Source organism: Pseudonaja textilis, chromosome 13 (assembly GCF_049901715.1).
Source record: "Pseudonaja textilis isolate UNSWEBS1 chromosome 13, rPseTex1.2, whole genome shotgun sequence".
NCBI classification, from domain to species: Eukaryota; Metazoa; Chordata; class Lepidosauria; order Squamata; family Elapidae; genus Pseudonaja; species Pseudonaja textilis.
The window spans coordinates 18,895,635-18,915,686 of record NC_142002.1 but is presented as its reverse complement, the minus strand read 5'-3'; the positions used below and the strand labels follow the sequence as shown (position 1 = coordinate 18,915,686).

Below are 20,052 nucleotides of genomic sequence, written 5' to 3'. Positions count from 1 at the left end.
AATCAAAGAAAGGCCAATCTTGGGGCTCCTTAAACCATGGAATTAAATACCTATTTTGGTCCCCAGACCTCATCCAAAAGGCAACTGGAGTTCCATGTTTTTTTTCTTCTGAAGATGTTTCGCTTCTCCTCCAAGAAGCTTCTTCAGCTCTGATTTGGACGGTGGGAATGGTAGGAATTATATTCCATGCAAACAGTCCTTTGCATCCTTTTTGGAGAGTCATTGAGGCCCCTTGGAGGTTAATCTGTGTCCTCAGGGTCACCTGAGTGATGCAAATGGGTGTGGAGCCTGCTTGGCTGCAGGATGTTTTCTGCCCTGTGTCCCTTCACTGTTGGACACCGGCGCAGGCCGTTGGAAATGAGTTTGTGTTGTCTGCATCTCAAATTGAAGCACAAACGGTCCCTGTAATCTGCCATTTTTCAGGAAATGTGTCTATACTCCTGCACCATTCGAAGGATAGTCATCCCAAAGGGCATAGCTTAATATCTACGGAGATTCTCCGTCCTTCCAGGTCATTGTTGTCCCAAACGGTCCTTTTTCAAGAGGCAACTGGACTTTCTTGGCTTTCTCTTGAAGATGTTTCGCTACTCATCCCAGAAGCTTCTTTAATTCTGAAGAAGCTAATTCTTAAGCAAGTTAATCTTTAAGCTACAGTGTTGCAGCAAATCTTGCTTCCAAATCAGGACACAAGACCACGAAAGGTAGGAGAATGCATGTTTTATTTGTGCAAAGTGTTCAGAGCATTAGCATGGCAAATTCTGAACCACCAGCTCTTCCTGACACATTACTTTTATACATCTCATGACCTCAGACTAAGCTGGGGCGTTCCTTTTGTTACATTTTTACCAAAAATGGACAAAATTGTATACATTTTTATTACAGATGTATAAAAGGAAATAAGAAGTACATTTTGATTACTCGGTTATCTTACACCATCAGTTATTTTCCATGTCCACCTTTGTTTACAGTAACGTGGTTAGTTCAAGTTCCTGAGTTCAGCAATTTTGTGGGTTTCCACGATGTTATGTTAAGCAAAGCTCTGAGAAAGCTGAGGACTTTTGCTAAATATGACTGCTTGACCTAGGGCACATCTAAAAGGGCTTTATATGACCATTTTCAACTGCTTCAACAGAACTGAAGAAGCTTCTGGGATGAGAAGCAAAACGTCTTCAAGATAAAACCAAGGAAGCCCCGTTGCCTCATGAAAAAAAGCACCTTTGGGACAACCATGACTTGAAAGACTGAAAATCTCCGTAGATGTCCCCAGACCTCTTTGATTCTAAATCTTCTCTATCCAGTGAATTATTATTGGTAGACACCGGATCCATATTTCTGGGGGCTGAGCAGAAGGGAGGGGCGTGCGGGTTAGCGAGTGTGAATGGAAGGACGGCGTGTAACAAATGCTGGCAGATACCAAGCAGGGAGGGAGGGGGCGCAGGATGTGTGGGCGTCCCATTTAACGATCCAGCAAGTCCAAACGCAGATGAATGCCAAGGAGTGTGTAGGTGTGCCGGTGAGGACAAATCTGTTCTAATGGCGGGTGGTTTGGAGATTAGCAGACTGGTTCCCCCAAGCCTCTTCTCTTCTGAAAAAAAAAAAAAGTTTTTTTTTTTCCAGTGGGTCTGGGTCTCTCCTCCTACATGGATGGCCCATCAGTTGGATTTGGGGCAGTGTTGTATAAGGGCAGGGGTGGGATACTCTGCCCGGTTGCTGGGTGGGCGTGGCCGTGGTGGGTGGACTTCTGGAAGGGCCGTTTTTCACCTTCCCCGGAGTCCGGAGGCTTCCTTCGGACCTCTGGGAGGGCGAAAACAGCTTGCCCCAGGCTCTGGAGGCCCTCCAGAAGCTGGAAACAGGCCCGTTTCTGGACTACTGGAACTTCCGGGGCAGCATTTTTCACCCTTTCAGAGCCTCCCCGCAGACCCTGCGCATATCTGCATCCAAAATGGGCTGTGTGGAGTTTCCTGGGTGGGGAGGAGTGGGCAGGGTGGGCTCATCCGGTTGGTTCAACTATCAGTTTGGCGCACCGGATGTAAATTTAACATCCGGTTCAATCGAACCAGCCTGAATCGGCTGAATCCCATCCCTGCGTAAGGATTTCCCCCTGTACGTTTGCCATTTAAAACAAGGAAATGAACGTTCCACCTTGGATTTCCTCTGTCTTTTTCTTCTTCTTCTTCTGCCAACTCTTTTGACCCTTAAGCCAGCTGGCCGCTACTTCCTGGCACCGTGCTTTTTTCCTGGACAGATCGAGCCATGACAGGGATGGAATTTTCATGGTCTGCCTCGCAGTTTAGCTTGGTCACAGACAAAAGCAGAATTGTGTGGTAGGTGCAAAATCCCCCTACGAAGGTGGATACTTCAAAGCCAAACCTTCTTCCATTCTTTGACGTCTCCTTGGAGGTATATCATCTGGAGAGAGAAAAAAATACACTCCATCATTGGGGGGGGGGGAAAGAGAGGGTTTTAAGATTCCCCTTCAGCAGTGATTTAAGTATATCTCTGGTATGGCCACTTCCATACATATTTAACAGCTTGGGATAAAAGGTAGTAAAAATCTCCTGTCTCCACTAGCCTGAAAAATTTAACTCCAGCTACCACTTCCCAGCAAAACGTCTGCTGATGTGGATTGTAGCTCCATTTTCTGAGCGTGTGGATTTTGAGGAAAGAACCAATTCACCTAGTGGGGTAGCTTCCCACTCAAACCACCAAAGAAGAGCTGGTTAAAAGAAGTTTGGAAAATGGTAGGAGCCATGATAGGTGTTGGAATCCAAATCAGAAATGAGAAGGTGATAAGCCGTCTGGGAAAGCCAAGAGAAATCATCAAAACCATTAAAAAGAAAAAGTTAGAATATTTCGGACAACCGGAAAAAAATATGGCATACTGAAACTAGAAGTAGTCTAGGCTGGAAACTGAAACTAGAAGTAGCCTAGGCTGGAAACTGAAACTAGAAATAATCTAGGTGTGGCTCTATATTAAGCTCTGCAGCTCTGAAGTTATGTTAAGCTCTGAGTCTGTCTGTTGAAATGAAACTATTTCTCTCCTCTTCCTTGTCTGCTTGAACTAAAGTAAAAGAGAAACTTGCTTGCTTGCTGAAGACTGGAACTCTGCCCTTAACTTGCAACATGTTTATTTCTGTCTAAATTCGCTCCATGTTGGAGAAATCTACAACTGGTTTGTAAAATTTACTTATTATGTTTATAAAGAAGTTAAATGAAGCATCAGCCATCTGTGTTTAATTTTCTGGCGCTGAATTAACGCTGAAAAACTCTGAACAGTTTGGACAATACTCAACAGCACTTCGTTGTGTGGCTGTTCACAAAAATAGGGTCGCTAACATGATCTTCAATGTTCAACGATGGATATGACAAAGAAGAAGAAGGGTAAATGTCTCCAAGCAAAACACTTCATTTTGGGAGGCCTCCTTGAGAAAAATTAGAGGTCTCAGAACCTGCTGGATCCATCAAGCCAAGTTCACCATCATCCACAGGTCATAAAGGTGCCATAGCTGCCCACTCCTGTCCTGGGTGAAATCCGTTAAGCTGAGGTGGAAATTGCAAAGCAAGGTCCCAAAGATATGGCTTTCTCTGATTCCCAGCGTTATGGAACCGGAGGAAACAGGAGACGTTGTTGGATGCTAATAAGGTTCGTCCACATTTAGTCAATGTGACAGAAAAGCATTGAGTTGTCAAAAATGCAAATTTGGGAAAGAAGCAAAGAATCCTGGAGGCAACGTAGCAGCTAACAAATTGAAAACGCTTTCAGTTTCCATCAGGCACCCGCTCAATTCATCACGTGCTTTTGATGAAGTGAGCCATGATCCACAAAAGATAACAAATGTGTTTGTCCTGGAGGTGCCACACAATGCTTGGCATGTTTTGGGGGCCCTGACAACCTCTGCAACAGTGTTGGAAACTCCAAACCTTCCAAGGGTTGCGTGGGAACAATGAAACCGGCTTTCGTAATTTGCATCACTCTGGGAAAAAAAATAAAATCTAGCCTCGGCTCTCCCTCTTTGTGACCGGTTTTTCAAAGTTGACCTCAAGTGGCCCCCTCTGTGCTTTTTTTCTGTCTTTTAATGGAGTTCTCACCAGAGACATGCCGAATCCTTTCTGGGCTGGAAATAACTCTATTTATTGCATTTGGCCTGGACAGGATAGAAGGAAGATGACATTTTATTGAAAAAGATGAAATGAAAAATGAAACTGATCCGTGTTCTTTGATGAGATATGGACTGTGAAGACCAGAATAGCCAAAAGAACAAAAAATATAGATGGGCAGCTCTGTGGGGGTGAGGTTTGTGTGTGTAAACGCACACACAAACACGCAGAAAGCCTAGTTCCATTGCTCCTGAGCGATACAGGTTGTCTTTGTTCATTTAATTCAGAAGAACAAGAGTTGGAAGGGATCTTAGAGGTCTTCTAGTCCAACCCCTCTGTTTGAGCAGGAGATCTTAATCCATGTTGTGGTTCGCCAGCAGCCGGTGCAGACAGCAGAAGAATCAGACAATGCGGAAGAACGGGGACTAGTCAGGAAGTCTGGAAAGGACTCAGATGAAGGTCCTGCATTCGATGCAGAGATGGGGCCAATACCATCTGGGAGTGGGGTGCTGCCTCTGGAGCCTTTGGAGTCTGGCAGCAGTGAGGCAGAGGACCCAGGGGAGCCTGTTCCCAGTGTGCGTGTGCACAGAGCTGCTGGAAGGCAAGAGCAGCTGAAAAAAAGGGGGGGGGACTCAGGAGTAAGGCTGGGAGGTGATTGCCCCTCCCATAAGGGATAAAAGTCAGGCCAAGATGACGAAACCTTTGCAGGAAGCAAAGTAGTTTGGTCGGTTCCAAGTCATTCTTAAAGCTCTTGGTACTTCCGTTGGTTTTTCTTGTACTTTGGTTGGTTTCTTTTCTAGTTAATTTGATACTTCTGTTTCGGGGGCACTTTACAGCACTGAAAGGTGGGTGCTTATCTTGGGGGACTGTTTGAGCTTAATTCCGGCTGGGAATGAAAATGATTCCTGTGTTGCAATAAAATAGGTTTTGTTTTTAAAATAAGTTTGTGCAAAATTAAGGTTTGTGAAGCCTGGCTCAGAATAACCCACTCCAGACAAATGGGCTGCCCAGTCTCTTCCTAAAAAATCTCCAGTGATGGAACACCCTCAACTTCTAGAGGCAAACGCTGACTGTTCAAAGTTACAACACTAAAAAAAAAAAAAAGTGACTTATGACCTCACACTTATGACCACTGCCGCAACCCCATGGTCACATGATCAACACGCAGACGCTCGTCAATTGGTTCATATTTATGACGGTTGCCATGTCATTGTTTCCCTTTTGCCACTTTCCGGCAAGCAAAGTCAATGGGGAAAGCCATATTCACTTCACAGTGGTGTTACTAACTTAAAAACTGCCGCGATCCACTTAACAACGGTGGCAAGAAAGGTCGTAAAATGGGGCAAGACTCCCTTGTCTCGCTTAGCAAGAGAAATATTGGGCTCAGTTGTGGTGGCAAGTTGAGAATTTCCTGTGTGTCTTTCTTGTACGCAAGCAAGCAAGAGATAGTTCTATGGCCGTCTTTTTGTCCTTCAGGGCTTCGTGTTCTGCACGTATGGCTAGCATGAAAGGTGAGGTTAGGAAGGTCCAGGCAGGAGTCCAAATTAACCTACACAATGGAAAGCTGCAAATGAGCAGCCAACCCAAGGTCAACATCATATCCAGATCTCTCATTTAAGGATCAAATGTATTCATCCTGCTGAGCTCATTCGGCGCTCAGAATTTCATCTAAGAGCCCTTGGGGTGAATCTGTCTAACGACTGGTTTCTTTTTGGCATTCCAGAGACCGTCTGTGCCACAATCACCTACGTAGATTAAGTTTCACACTGCCTAAAGAGAATTGGGAGCACACGGCAGCCTCCCTCCCTCACACACACACACACACAACCCCACGGAATCCATATTTATAGCTTCACACACTGGGTAGTGGAGGATTAGCTGCTTTCTGTAAATACGGAGGCTGTACAATTATCGTTAAAGCGGGGCGTGGTTTTTCTTTTTTTCAATCTGCAGGTAGAGGGAAATAATAAATTGTGCCTGAGAACATTTTGAGGGAACATCTGGCATACCTCAGTAACGTCCGTTCTTCCACTTCCGGCAGGTTGCAGGCTACCCAAGATTCATGGAAGCAGAGTCCTTCCTTAGAAGGTCTACCCCATTTTCCAACTGGGGAGCAGGTGGATGGGAATTTTGGAAGGAAGACAGAAAGAAAGGGGAGTAGAATTGGTCCTGTAGTGTTGGAGATCTCAACTGTACCAGAGGTGGTATCAGCAGGTTCTGACCAGTTCTGGAGAACCGGTAGTGGAGATTTTGAGTAGTTTGGAGAACTGGCAAATACACCTCTGACTGGCCCTGCCAACCCCATCTCTTCTCCGCCTCCCATTGAGTCCCAGCTGATTGGCTGGGTCTTCTTTGGTTGCCCTACACAGGAGAACGGAGCTGGAAAGCAGGTTAATGGGGTGGGGAGGGAAGGGGGATTTTGAAGTATCCTTCCCTTGCCACGCCCACCAAGCCATGCCCACCAAGCCACACCCACAGAACCCATAGTAAAAAATGTTGAATCCCATCACTGAACTGTACTGATGGTTTGTTTTTGGTATTTTGCCTATCTATTTCCTACTGCATTCACCTCCTAGTAGCAAAGCAAGGTTGCATTTAGAAGTTGAGAGCAAGGGAGTCCAGATCTTTGTGGATCATTCGTTCCACCGGGAAGGCCTTGTCATAGCAAATATTCCTTTCATTGAATCCTAACCAGAGAGGACAGTGTCTGCATTTTCACATCAGCCATCATCAACACTACTGAACAAGACACATCTAACCAAGATCCTTAAAGATCTAGGAAGTACATCCGTATCACCTGTTAGGTTTGATTAGCCCAAAGAGTGATAGGTTTTGGGGTCTCCTTGGTAGTTCAAAGATGCCGTGTGAGCCTTGATGGAAAAATTTGACACGCATTTTTGTCACGCAGGGCCTGGAACGCAGAGAACCAGGCAGGAACCCATAAGTTATCTTTATACCCAGGGTTTGTCATCCCAATTGATGCATTGCTCTTAATCAAAATCCAATCTTCTTGTTAAGAAGGTGGCGATAACGGCAGATGAAGTTCAGTACCGCATTGGCTAATGAGGTATTTCCTCCGAGTGGGGCCAGCGTAAGGCAACTGCTAACATGGTGGGAGCAAAATGCCCCATGTGATTGAACAATCAAACGGATGCTTTTTATTCAACGATTCTCTTTAATTCGGGGAGCCATCTTTGATGTCAGGCTGAAATTTCTGCACCCAATTTGCACACGAAGGTTTGACAAGAAAGAGGAAGGAGGCAGCAAATGGAGCTCTATAAATAAAAGAAACCCAATTTATCAAAGGACTCGTCTGTCGTGGCTTGAACGGGCAAAGCTGAGAAAAGGATGGAATCTGGTTATTACCCGGAGACTGTTAAGAAATACCAGGTTCAATTGAGAAATAATCATAATAAAAAAAGATGGCTTGATGTTATCTCACCTCTAAAAAAGTGATTTATGGATAGTCCTTGCCCTTATTACCATCACAGTGTCCCTAACACTCCTATTCCTATTCTATTCCATTCCATATTTTCTGTTCTATTCTATTCTTATTCTATATTTTATTATTCATTCTATTCTGTTCTTTGTATTCCATTCTATTCCATTCTATTCTACTCTATTCTATTCTATTTACTCTACTCTACTCTATTCTTTCTATTCTATTCCTATTCCTATTATATTCCATTTTATTCCATTTCATATTTTCTATTCTATTCTATTCTTATTCTATATTTTATTATTCATTCTATTCTATTCTTTGTATTCCATTCTATCCTATTCCTTTCTATTCTATTCTATTTACTCTACTCTATTCTTTCTATTCTATTCCTATTCCTATTCTATTCCATTTTATTCCATTTCGTATTTTCTATTCTATTCTATTCTTATTTTATATTTTATTATTCATTCTATTCTAGTCTTTGTATTCTATTCCATTCTATCCTATTCCTTTCTATTCCGTTCTATTCTATTCTATTCTATTTACTCTACTCTATTCTTTCTATTCTATTCCTATTCCATTTTATTCCATTTCATATTTTCTATTCTATTCTATTCTTATTCTATATTTTATTATTCATTCTATTCTATTCTTTGTATTCTATTCCATTCTATCCTATTCCTTTCTACTCCATTCCATTCCATTCCATTCCATTCCATTCTATTCTATTCTATTCTATTCTATTCTATTCTATTCTATTCTATTTACTCTACTCTATTCTTTCTATTCTATTCCTATTCCATTTTATTCCATTTCATATTTTCTATTCTATTCTATTCTTATTCTATATTTTATTATTTATTCTATTCTATTCTATTCTATTCTATTCTATTCTATTCTTTGCATTCCATTCCATTCCATTCCGTCCCATTCCATTCCATTCCATTTTATGGAATGGAATGGAGTAGAATAGAATACGACGCCCTTGTCCCCATTTTTCTTGTTGTCTTCTCACCTCTCTCGTCTGCACTAAAACCCGGCAGGAAAAGCTCTTTTTATCTCCTTTGTTGGCCCTGCTGGGATTGTTCTGAAGTGGGGGGGGGGTGGAGGCAGAAGAGAGCGGCCGAGAGCAGCTTTGTTCAATTGTTTGTTTGTTCCATTTGTTCTCCGTATCGCATGCAGATGCCCCAGTGCTGAGACAGAAAGCGCCACAGAGCCCTGCTCCCAGCATCTGGCCAAGCCTTGCCGAAATGTCTCCAAATGTTGGACTCCTGTCAAACGAACGCTCTCCCCCTTTTGTCCTGCCTTTCCAATCTCGGTACCAGAGACAAGCGCCAGCCTTGGAAATGATTTGTAGCCGAGCAGGTGTCATCAATGCTATGGCAGGCGGTGACAGGAAGAAGCCTTTTTAAGACCTACTCTTCCACTAGGACAAGGGTCCCAACGGCTGTCGTTTCTGGGTTGCACGGTGTTCTGCTGCTGGTCTCCTGTGGGCAGCGAGCGTCAGGTGCTATCAGCTGGTGCCCCGTTCAAAATCCAAGAAAGAAATACTAGGACTCTTGTCATTATAGAAAAGATACCTTTTACTGGAAGTCAAGTGGTAGCAGCAAGAGAATTCTGAATCTGAGGAAATAGGCGCGTACATCACATATATCAAGGGATGGAAATGTTCCCAACCCCCCATAGTTCAAACGGTTCTTCCAAATAAAAGTTGTGAACCTCATCATGTGGACATCTTCAGGTGGGGATGATTGGTTGACCTTGGCTTACTCAGATAAAGGGTTGCAGTTGTGCAGAGAAGAGAAAGCTAAGCAAGAGATAGAAACCCTCCTCAGTTTATACAACATTAGTTAGTAACACCTCCAGCTCACTTCCCATACTTTTCCCCCTTCCACCACCACCCCATTACTCATGACAGCCAGAAAGAAACAAAGAAAAGGAAGAAGATCTTGAAGGCTGACAGGTGCCAGCAACTAGAGCTGCTCGCGAATAATGAAAATCGGTAACTTTATTACCTACTGCCTGTGCTACAAGAATCTTCTCAGGCTCCTTGCCTTTCCCTGGGGATGACCCAGGAGTGAGCTACAAACATTTTAACAAAGGCTTTCTCAGCCCTGTTGCTGGGTGGGTGTGGCCGTGGTGGGCATGGCCTAGTCTGCCTCCTGCACCATGGTGGAGGGGGGCGGTGTTTTTGCCCTCCATGGGCTCCAGAGTTTTTCCTCACGTCTCCAGGAGGGTGAAAATGGCTGCCTTGGGCTCCAGTGGCTGTCTGGAAGCCAGAAACAGGCACATTTCTGGCCTTCCTGAACTTCTGGGACGCCTGTTTTTCTCCCTCCCAGAACCTCCACATGCGCCTTGCTCTTAGATGCATCCCAAACAGTCCATGTGGGACTCCGGGGAGGGGAGGGGACGGGTGGGCGGGGCCATCCAGGAGTGGGATTTGGAGGTTCTCTGAACTGCACAGAAACTTAGCTATAGGCTCTGCCAAACCCCTGCGAACCCCCAGCAGGGCCCACTCCTGGAATGACCAGATAACGCTTCATGGATCTTGGACAAGATCAAGTTTTATGCTGCTTGTGGCTGTGCAAGGATTCCAAACTAGGCCCTTGCTTGACTCCTCCTTCCAGCTTAGCAGGCAGTTCACCAACAGAGAGGCAGAAAGGATCTATTAAATATCACATCCAAAATTCCAAGCAGATTTTTTGGGGTGCGCCCACCCCGACCATACCCACAGCAGCTTTAGTGAAAAGCTAGAGTTGTGGAGTTGGGTCTCACGTGCTATAGGATGGGGAACAAAACTAGCTATCTGAACACATGGTATAAGTGTTGACTAAGGAAGGTCCTTGTAGCAGGCTGGGGGGCCTGTCCATTAACTGAATAATGCTGCCATCAAGCAAAGGGGAAGGCAACAATTGGGCCTCGACCCAATTGTTTGATCAGGGAATTTGATCGTATTTCTACTCTGGGAGGAAAACAAGAAGGGCTGCCTTTGAACCCAGAGGGGAAGACCAGAGGTGGTATTCAGCCAGTTCTGACCAGTTCTGGACAACCGGGAGTGGAAATTTTGAGTAGATCGGAGAACCGGCAAATCCCACCTCTGACCGGCCCTGCCAACCCCATCTATCCTCTGCCTCCTGAGTCCCAGCTGATCATCTGGGTCTTCTTTTGTTGCCCTGCACAGGAGAACGGAGCTGGAAAGCAGGTGAGTGGGGTGGGGAGGGAACGGGGATTTTACAGTATCCTTCCCCTGCCACGCCCACCAAGCCACGCCCACAGAACCGGTAGTCAAAAAAAAATTGAATCCCACCATTGGGAAAGACACCACTGACTCCTTCAGGATGTTCTCCTTCCAGATCTCCCAATCTTCCCTCGGCCCCATTCTCCCCATCCTAAACCTTCTAAGAATCTGAGGTGAGCGGCAGGCTGCGTTCCAGAGCCGCTGTTGCACTTCCGCCAGCAAAATTCCGTTCTTAGCCAGACTTCTAATGAAGCTACGTCGCACCGACTCTCGACTACTCTTTGTTTCAACCCCTGCCAAGCAAATGCATTTCTCAGATGTGCCGGCTAGAAAGCAATTTCCATCGCTTGAATCTTTATTCCGTTGTCAGCAGTGGCTGCCCTAATGCGGGAGAGTGCACCAGTGAGCCATTTTCCCCCTGACTTCTTAGTTACCTGTGGATCCTAGCATAAAACCTTCTAATGGCCAAACTCAGGTGGCACTAATTGCCCAGAACTAAGGCAGTTTCGCTGGCACACCCAGCAGATGCTTCCGGTGCAATTAAACCCCAAACAGCATGGACTCAGTTACCCTCAACTAGCTATGATCCATAAAGTCAACCAACTCCGGAGAGGCAGCAAGATACGTCTTGGCCCAGATGGGCAGCTTGACGGGCTTCCCCGCTGGAGGTTGAGCGTTGTAATGCAAAGAGCGTGCAGCCATATTCGAAGCTGCTCAAGTTGTAGACTTCTCTAGGCGTGGAAGCTGTTGATTATAATGAATGGAGGAGGAAGTAAGGTACGTTTAGCCCAACGAAGACCAGGGTTAGGGGGTGACACGATAGCGGTCTTCCAGTACTTGAAGGACTGTCACAGGGAGGCGGGGTCAATTTATTCTTGGTGGGCATGGTATGGCTTGGTGGGCATGGCAGGGGAGGGTTACCGCAAAATCCCCTTCCCTCCCCACCCCACTAACCTGCTTTCCAGCTCCGTTCTCCTGGGCAGGGCAACCAAAGGAGACCCAGCCAATCAGCTGGGACTCAATGGGAGGCGGAGAATAGATGGGGGCGGGACCATTCAGAGGTGGCATTGGCCAGTTTTGTGAACTACTCAAAATTTCCACTAGCGGTTCTCCAGAACTGGTCAGACCCTGCTGAATACCACCTCTGGAGCCCACCAGTATGTTAGTTGACGAACAGTTCGGCAGCAAAAAAAACCAAAAAATCTCCCTAGTGACAAAGGACTTTATAGTGTGGCCTTAGATGGACATCTTCATGAAGTTGTCAGGAATTCACGTGAATCAAATTTGATTTGAGGGAAGGTTTTACCTCCAGCCTACAGCTGGTGGCAGCACCTAGCTAGAGTTGGCTGATCTTAGAAAGCTAAGCAGAATCAGATCCAGGTAAGGATTTGCATGGGAGACGGCTAGGAATTCCCAGAGCTGTGAGTTGGGCAGGTGTAAATGGTGTGTGCGTGTGTGTGTGTGAGAGAGAGAGACAGAGACAGAGAGAGACAGACAGAAGACAGACAGACAGACAGAGACAAGACAGAGACACACAGAGAGAGAGAGAAAGAGAGAGGGGATAGATAGATAGATAGATAGATAGATAGATAGATAGATAGATAGATAGATAGATAGATAGATAGATAGATAGACAGACAGACAGACAGACAGACACAGATTTGTGTGAGAGAGAGAGAGAGAGAGAGAGAGAGAGAGAGAGAGAAAGAGAGAGAGACAGAGATACAAAGGGAGAGAGAGAGAGAAAGAACTTGATAGATAGATAGATGGATGGATGGATGGATGGATGGATGGATGGATGGATGATAGATAGATAGACAGACACAGATTTGTGTGTGTGTGTGTGTGTGTGTGTGCGCGTGTCCCTAGCCTGTTCTACACAAAAGTTGGCATTGTGTCCAGGAACATCTACCCAGTGTATGGGGTAGCATTCTCCCAAATCCAGAGAAAGTCATGTAGAATAAGAGGCCTTCATGGGCCTTCTTTCCCCTTCTCCCTCTCTCTCTCTCTCTCTTTCTCTTTCTCTCTCTCTCTCTCTCTCCCTCCCTCCCTCCCTCCCTCTGGCATTATAGAGCCCCAGCAAAAGCTGCGTATGTTTTCTTTGAATAAAGATGAGGGGAAGCTGTAAAACCCAATAATTGTAGTGTCAGTTTCATACAACAGAAGGATCCACAAAATTGTCAGGAAAGAAATATGGCCCTGGCATCCCTTGAAGCACCAGAGCTGCTCACATCCAAGACAACGGCTGTAAAGCTAATAACCCAGCCAAGAGATAGGAAAACGACAACGGGGCAGAAATGTGGGAAGAGGGAACAGCAAGGCTAAGCGTGTCCATCAAAAAGTAAGGAAACAGACCTGCCATCACATACTCCTCCTTCTCCTCCTCCTCCTTTCTTCTCCTCCTCCTTCCCTTTCCCCTTTTTCTCCATCTCATCTACTCCCTCAAGATAGTTGTAAACAGACCCATGCCCAAGGTTACAACCTCTTTTGCCACCATTGCTAAGCAATCAGGATAGCTGTTAAGTGAGACACATGGTCATTAAGCGAACCCAGATTTCCCCATGGACTTTGCTTCTCCAAAGCCGGAGGGGAAGGTCGCAAGCGATGATCACATGACCCTGGAAAGCTGCAACCGTCATAAATTCATGCCAAGTTGTCAAGCACTGAATTTTGATCACGTGCCTGTGGGGAAATGCTGCAGCGGTCATAAGTGCGAGGACCCGTTGCAGTTCAGGACCGTTTGAACAGTCGCTACATGAACAATTGTGAATCAAGAACAACCTGTAAAATCCCAGTCAGGCGGGTTCAGTGGTGGGATTCAAAAATTTTTGCTACAGGTTCTGTGGGCGTGGCTTGGTGGGCGTGGCTTGGTGGGCGTGGGTGTGGCAGGGGACACTACAAAATCCCCCTTCCCTTCCCTCCCCACCCCACTAACCTGCTTTCCAGCTCCGTTCTCCTGGGCAGGGCAACCAAAGAAGACCCAGCCAATCCGCCGGGACTCGGGAGGCGGAGAATAGATGGGGGCGGGACCATTCAGAGGTGGGATTTGCTGGTTTTCTGAACTACTCCAAATTTCCACTACCGGTTCTTCAGAACCAGTCCAAACCGGCTGTATCCCACCTCTGGGACAGTGGCCTACGCAACATAACTAGCAGCATTTTAAATTAACATTTCTCCAGTTCAGGAACCCAGCAAGTTGTGTGTTGTTGTTTTTTCCCCAAACACAAACTTGATCCAGGCAAGTCTTCACTTTCATCTTGAGGTCGCTGGATATAACGGTGACTCTGTGGCCTTGATTAAGTTACCTGCAGAACTGGGAAATGCGAGCAAGCGTAATCACATCAGCGGCTCCGAAATCGCATTTTCTCTTTTCTCCGGGGAGAGTTTCCTTCTAACAGCTCATTTTATCTGCGTTCTTCCGCTGTCTATTCTGGCTTGTTCTCGGTGCTCTTTTGAACTGTCTCGAAGCCTAAAGAAATGAGCGGAAGGATGGAGTAAATAGAACTATATTTGGACAGAACAGAAGCCATGTGTTATGAAGCATCTAGGCCTAGTGCCTACGCAGGTTCTCAGCCATCCAGATCACGGTTGTCTCAAAGGTGTATTTTCAAAAGGCAACTGGACTTTGTGTTTTCCCCACAAGGAAGAAGAAGTCTCACTTCTCATCCAAGAAGCTTCATCAGTTCTAGACCTAGTGGTCAACTCTTGGTGACCCCCCCAAAAAGCCAATGCAATCCTAAGCTTCATTAACAGAGGGATACAATCAAGATCAAGTGAGGTACTAATACCACTCTATAAAGCCTTAGTAACACCACACCTAGAGCACTGCATCAAGTTTTGGTCACCACACCATAAAAAAGATGTTGAGACTCTAGGAAAAGTGCAGAGAAGAACAACCAGGATGATGAGGGGACTGGAGGCTAAAACATAAGAACAGTTGCAGGAACTGGGCATGGCTAGTCTAGGGAAGAGAAGGACCAGGGGAGACAGGATAGCAGTCTTCCAGAATTTGAGGGGCTGCCCCAGAGAGGAGGAAGGGGTCAAGCTGTTTTCCAAGGCACTTGAAGGCCAGATAAGGAACAATGGATGGAAACTGAACAAGGAGAGAGTCAACCTAGAAATAAGGAGAAATTTTCTGACAGGGAGAACAATCAACCCAAGGAACAGAAGTTGCCTTCAGAAGTTGTGGGAGCTTCATCACTGGAGGCTTTTAAGAAGAGACTGGACTGCCATCTGTCAGAAATGGTGTAGGGTCTCCTGCTTGGGCAGGGGGGGTTGGCCTAGATGTAAATCTGTTCATTCAGGTTTTCCAAGAGCACATTCAACATCTTTGTAAGTGGTCATTCTCTTTTTTTTTCCCCTTTCCTTCCACCATCTCAATCCTCCAGGTCATGGTTGCCCCAAAGATACTTTTTCTAAAATGCAACTGGACTTCCTTGGTTTTGAAAACATTTCACTTCTCATCCAAGAAGCTTCTTCAGTTCTAACTGACTAGTGGAGGATGGAAGGATTTATATTCATTGCAGTCAAGTAGCTGTTACCTTTTTGAGAGTCTTGGGGGTTTATCTGTGTCCTCGGAGTCACTTGAATCAGAGTGTAAACTTTGTGTAGAAGCTTCTTGGGTCTGCTGAAAGGACTGTGAGGCAAATAGGAGACGGGTGGTGTTGTATCCCACCCTCAACAAAGTGACTACAAGTCCAGTTATATTTTGGGGAAAAAAAGCATTTTGGGGACCTTTCTTTCCTTCCCAGCATGGGAGCCTGCTGTAGCAAGTTGGGTCTTTGCAGAACGTGTCCAAAGTAAGATAATTTGAGTTGGATCATTTGCACCTTGGGTGAGGAAGACCTACTTGACCAGGGGTCTTCAAACTTGGCAGGTCTAAGACTTGTGGACTTCAACTCCCAGAATTCCTCCTCCAGTCGTGTTAGCTCAGGAATTCTGGGAGTTGAAGTCCACAAGTCTTAAACCTGCCAAGTTTGAGGACCCTTGTAGTTGGCGGACTACATAAATTATACTGTTGCTTGGGTCTCCTTATTTGTTATATGATGCACTGCAGTTGAAGGGGTCACAAAGTTTTTATAATGATGAATTCAACATTTACCCCGGGGGAGGCAAAAAGAATTCTGGAGACAAATATCTTGATCATCTTCCATTGCCAGAAAATATTGAGAGAAAGAAAAGAAAGCCGGTGGTTTGTTCAGCTCCTTTTAACTTCTCCAGGACTTCCATCCTCTCTTCTCCGCGCCCCCATTTAATGTCAGGTTTTGTTCTGTTCTATCACATATGAATGCACAAGGAGCATAATTGATGGACAGCCGTTTGCTACTGAAAGCTATCAACGTCCTAACTGTGAAATCACACATCCAAATATGTTTATCTTCCCCACTATTCTGGGCCCTGCATTTTTTTGGACGTGGATTTTTGTGCTTCGAGGGGGAACGGCAAACTTCTGTTTGAAAAAGAGAAAAAAAAAATGTCAGAGGATAAAGAGAGAGAAAGACACAAAACTGGGACGGGCTTTGAATTCAAAACAAAAATAATAATAATTCCAGGCTGGGCTGTCTCAAAAGCAAGCAAGACAGGTGTATAAATAGCAATTGTTAGGAAAGAGCTGGTTGCTGCTTGAGGGGAATAGCTATTTCTTTGAATATGCCCTGCCCTGTCTGGAGGTTAGGGCACCTGTTTTAATATAAGGAGAACCCTTTTCCAAACCATAGGGGGCTTTGATGTAGAAGGTTGGTCTTTGCAAGGAAAGTTGCTTCATACAGCCAACAATTTTGCATCGGAAATGATGCTAAGTATGGATTGATTGCATAAGGCCTAAGTAAGACTAGCGCCTTACACGGGGCCTTCAAATACATAACAGAATTACCGAACACATTCCTCTGGTTGATTGTTCTCACTGTCAAGGAATTCCTCCTTAGTCCTAGGTTGGTTGTCTCCTTGATAAGTCTCCATCCATTCCTTCTTATCCTGCCTTCAGGTGCTTTGGAGAAGAGGTTGACATTTTCAAGAGGATTCAGGCAAACCAGGAGACGCTCCATGATAACAAATAACAGATAATCAGAGTTGGAAGGGACCTTGTAGGTCATCTAATCCAACCCCCCACCCAAGCAGGAGACCCTACACCATGTCTGACAGATGGCAGTCCGATCCCTTATTGAAAGTCTCCAGGGATGAAGCTCCCACAACCTCTGAAGGCAACTCCTGTTCCATGGGTTGATTGTTCTCACTGTCATATTTCCAGGTTGAATCTCTCCTTGTTCAGTTTCCATCCATTATTCCTTGTCAGGCCTACAGGCGCTTTAGAAAACTCACTGAAGGCCCCGAGCATTAGAAATCAAGTCTGGGAACAAAGATGGAGGACAAAAAGTATGGTTAGACTTGTGAAAAGAAGGCAAAGGTGAGATGGGATTGTACCCCTCAATTCCTCAAAAGCACGTCTAATAGAAGAAGGCAGCAACCAATTCTCCATCATCACAGAATCTCAGACATCCCAAATAATGTTCTTAAGGGCAGATCCTATTTGTACAGTAAGACAAACGTCCATACTAAGAATAGCTGAAGGGTTGAGCTGTAGGATTTGTTTCAAGCGGAAACTGATACCCACCTGTCAAAGAAAGTCTCCAGAAATGGAGTTTGATGTAAATGGAAGGAACAAAGCAATTTAACCATTGACCCAAATGTCTTCTTCCAGCTCTGTGATTCTATAATTCAGACTTCGGGTTTTACCAGTAAGCCTCGTTCTTTTAATTTAAGAAGCTGACTTTTACTAACTTGAACACTCATCTTAGTCTGAGCTACAAATTCCAGTCGTGTGGGAAGGCTGTCCCCAGAGTCCCCTAGAGCCAGATTGTAATTTGCTGTTGCAGCAGGTGTGGGTGGCTGAGGAGAGCAAGGACTCAAATGAGGGGCCAGGACCATTAGGAAGTGGACTGTTGCCTTCCGAAATTGTGCGGGTTGGCAGCAGTGATGAGGAGGTTCCCGAGGAGCCTGTGCTAAGTGCGAAGCATGTGCGGAGGGCTGCTCACAGGAAAGAGCAGCTGCAGCAGCACGGGTGACTCAGGAGTAAGGCCTCAAGGTAATGGCCCCTCCTTCAAGAAGATAAAAGTCAGCTGTGAATTGAACGTTTTTTGCAGGACGCAAAGACATTTTGAAACTCAGCCTCGTGGACATTGCAGTATCTTAAGTTGTTTTTTAAAGACCCTTGTGTTGCAAAATATCTCTAGGTAACCTTATCTGTTATCCTTGGCAGCCTCGCACAGTTTTGGCGAGGCTTGTGCTTATCAAAGTTAATTAGTTTGCAGCAACCTTTTAACTGGGGATTCATAAGAATTATTAAAAGGTTTCTGTTCCCTTTGGTTTGTGTTTGTTTTATTGGAAAAGGGTTTGGGTCAGAACATTTACCTTCATTACAAGGTTTTGTTGGTGTCTGGAATATTCAGGTATTTCTTGACTTACAGTGGTTTCTTAATACTCATGGTTAATTGATTCCAGGAGGTGCGATGGGTACCAAAAACAACGAGTACCCCCCAAAAAAATTCCCATAAGGAATAATGTAGTGAGTCACAAGCCAGCTGACCCTTCTAGCTTATGCATTGAGTATCAAACACAACGAGTACCGGCACAAAATTTTCACATCAAAATGCATTCAGTACCAAATTCAATGAGTTTTAAAGCAGTTGAGTACCAAAATGCCACTGTACACTCACTCATTTAGTGACTGTTCAAAGTGATGGCACTGTTGCAAAAAGTGTGTTATGACTGGTCCTCACAGTTATGATCATCTCAGCAACTCCACAATCATGTGATTGACAAGCCACGTGTATTTACAATGGTTGCAGTGTCCCAAGGTCCTGTGATCCTCAAAAGGTCCTTCTGATACTTACAGAAATTTCTCAGTGGAACATTTTGACTCCATAAGTTGTGGGTGCTCCGTCACTGGAGGTTTTTAAGAAAAGATGGGGCAGCAATTTGTCTGAAATGATATTGGGTTTCCTGCCTAGGCAGGGAGTTGGACTAGAAGACCTCCAAGGGCCCTTCCCACTCTGTTATTCTGCATTCTGCACAGGTCAAACCAGGGGTGGGATTGTCCCAGTTCGCACCTATTCACTAGAACCCATTGTTAACATTCTAAGCAGTTCGGAAAACCAGTTGTTAGAAGAAATTACTGGACTAATCCTGTAAGGAAGGCAGGAAGGAAACATTCTGGTGTTGCTTACAGAAACTGCCTCTCCATTAACCCTTATTACATTCTTGGCAGGACTAGACTTCCTGTCTCAGGAACTTCTCTGGAGTGTTTTTTTTCCCCTCCTTTGCTGGTACTTTGCTTGGGTGGAGCCACCATTCAAAGTTACAATGGCACTGAAAAAAGTGACTTATGACCCTTTTTCACACTTACGACTGTTGTAGCATCCCCACAGTCATGAGAGGCCAGGCAAGGAGATGCATGCCTCGATGTGAGTGATGTTGAGTTAGCCACACCCAGCCAGTCACATGACCACCAAGCCACGCCCACCACCTAAGCCATGCCCACAGCATCGGTTGTTAAAAGTTTTGAATCCCGCCCCTGGGTCAAACCATTGCATCTCCAATGGAAGTGGAGGGTCATGCAAAATTTCCACAGAGTTTTGCCCATCCCAAAGTGGGTAGGGCCAGAAGAAATGTTCCCTCTTGACCCAGTTTCAAAGTTCAAATGGAAAAGAGACAAAATGAATTACACTCGGCTCATATTCCTCCTTCCCCTCTGTTTAATAACTTCTCCTTCTGTCACATTAAAAATTCCAGATTAACGCCAGCCCTTGGAAACATCCAGGGGATTTATTTAAGAATTGGAGGAAACACACAACCTTCCAGCTGTGCTCCTTTGCTCTAACAGCAATAAGCTTCCAGGGATTACTGGAGGAAACATTTAATTTGGAGACTTCTGTTCTATGTTGGTACATTTCTTTGCATTCAAGATTTTTCACTCCATCCCCCCGCATACAAAAATCCAGAATGGCTGCCTTTTAATTTAGCAGCAAGTTGTTCTTTGGTGATTTCCTTGTTTTGATAGAACCAGAATTCATTGATCCGTTCAATGAAATGATCACAAAAGGCGAGGGGGAAAACCAGATTGTCTCCTCTTAAATTGCCCAGTATATTAACTTTAACTCCCAATGATCTGCCATTTTCTCTCTCTCTTCGTTGAATACAAAGGGCGCATCTAGAAATAATGATCTAACACAACCACGGGATCCATACCACGTATGCGGCGTGTTGTTAAAAGTGACAT

General features: G+C 45.1%; 1 protein-coding gene across 6 annotated transcripts in view; it reads left to right on the top strand.

The window, feature by feature from the left end:
* LINGO1 (leucine rich repeat and Ig domain containing 1) overlaps positions 1–20,052 on the top strand; it is a 275,425-nt gene that overhangs the window by 181,354 nt on the left and 74,019 nt on the right. The window contains exon 8 of one of the 6 annotated variants that reach the window (XR_015745132.1): positions 16,762–18,132. The exons of the other annotated variants lie outside the window; for them this stretch is intronic. The gene's annotated coding sequence lies outside the window, so the exon portion shown is untranslated. Of the gene's footprint in view, positions 1–16,761; positions 18,133–20,052 lie in introns of those variants that run through there. 6 annotated transcript variants of the gene reach the window in all.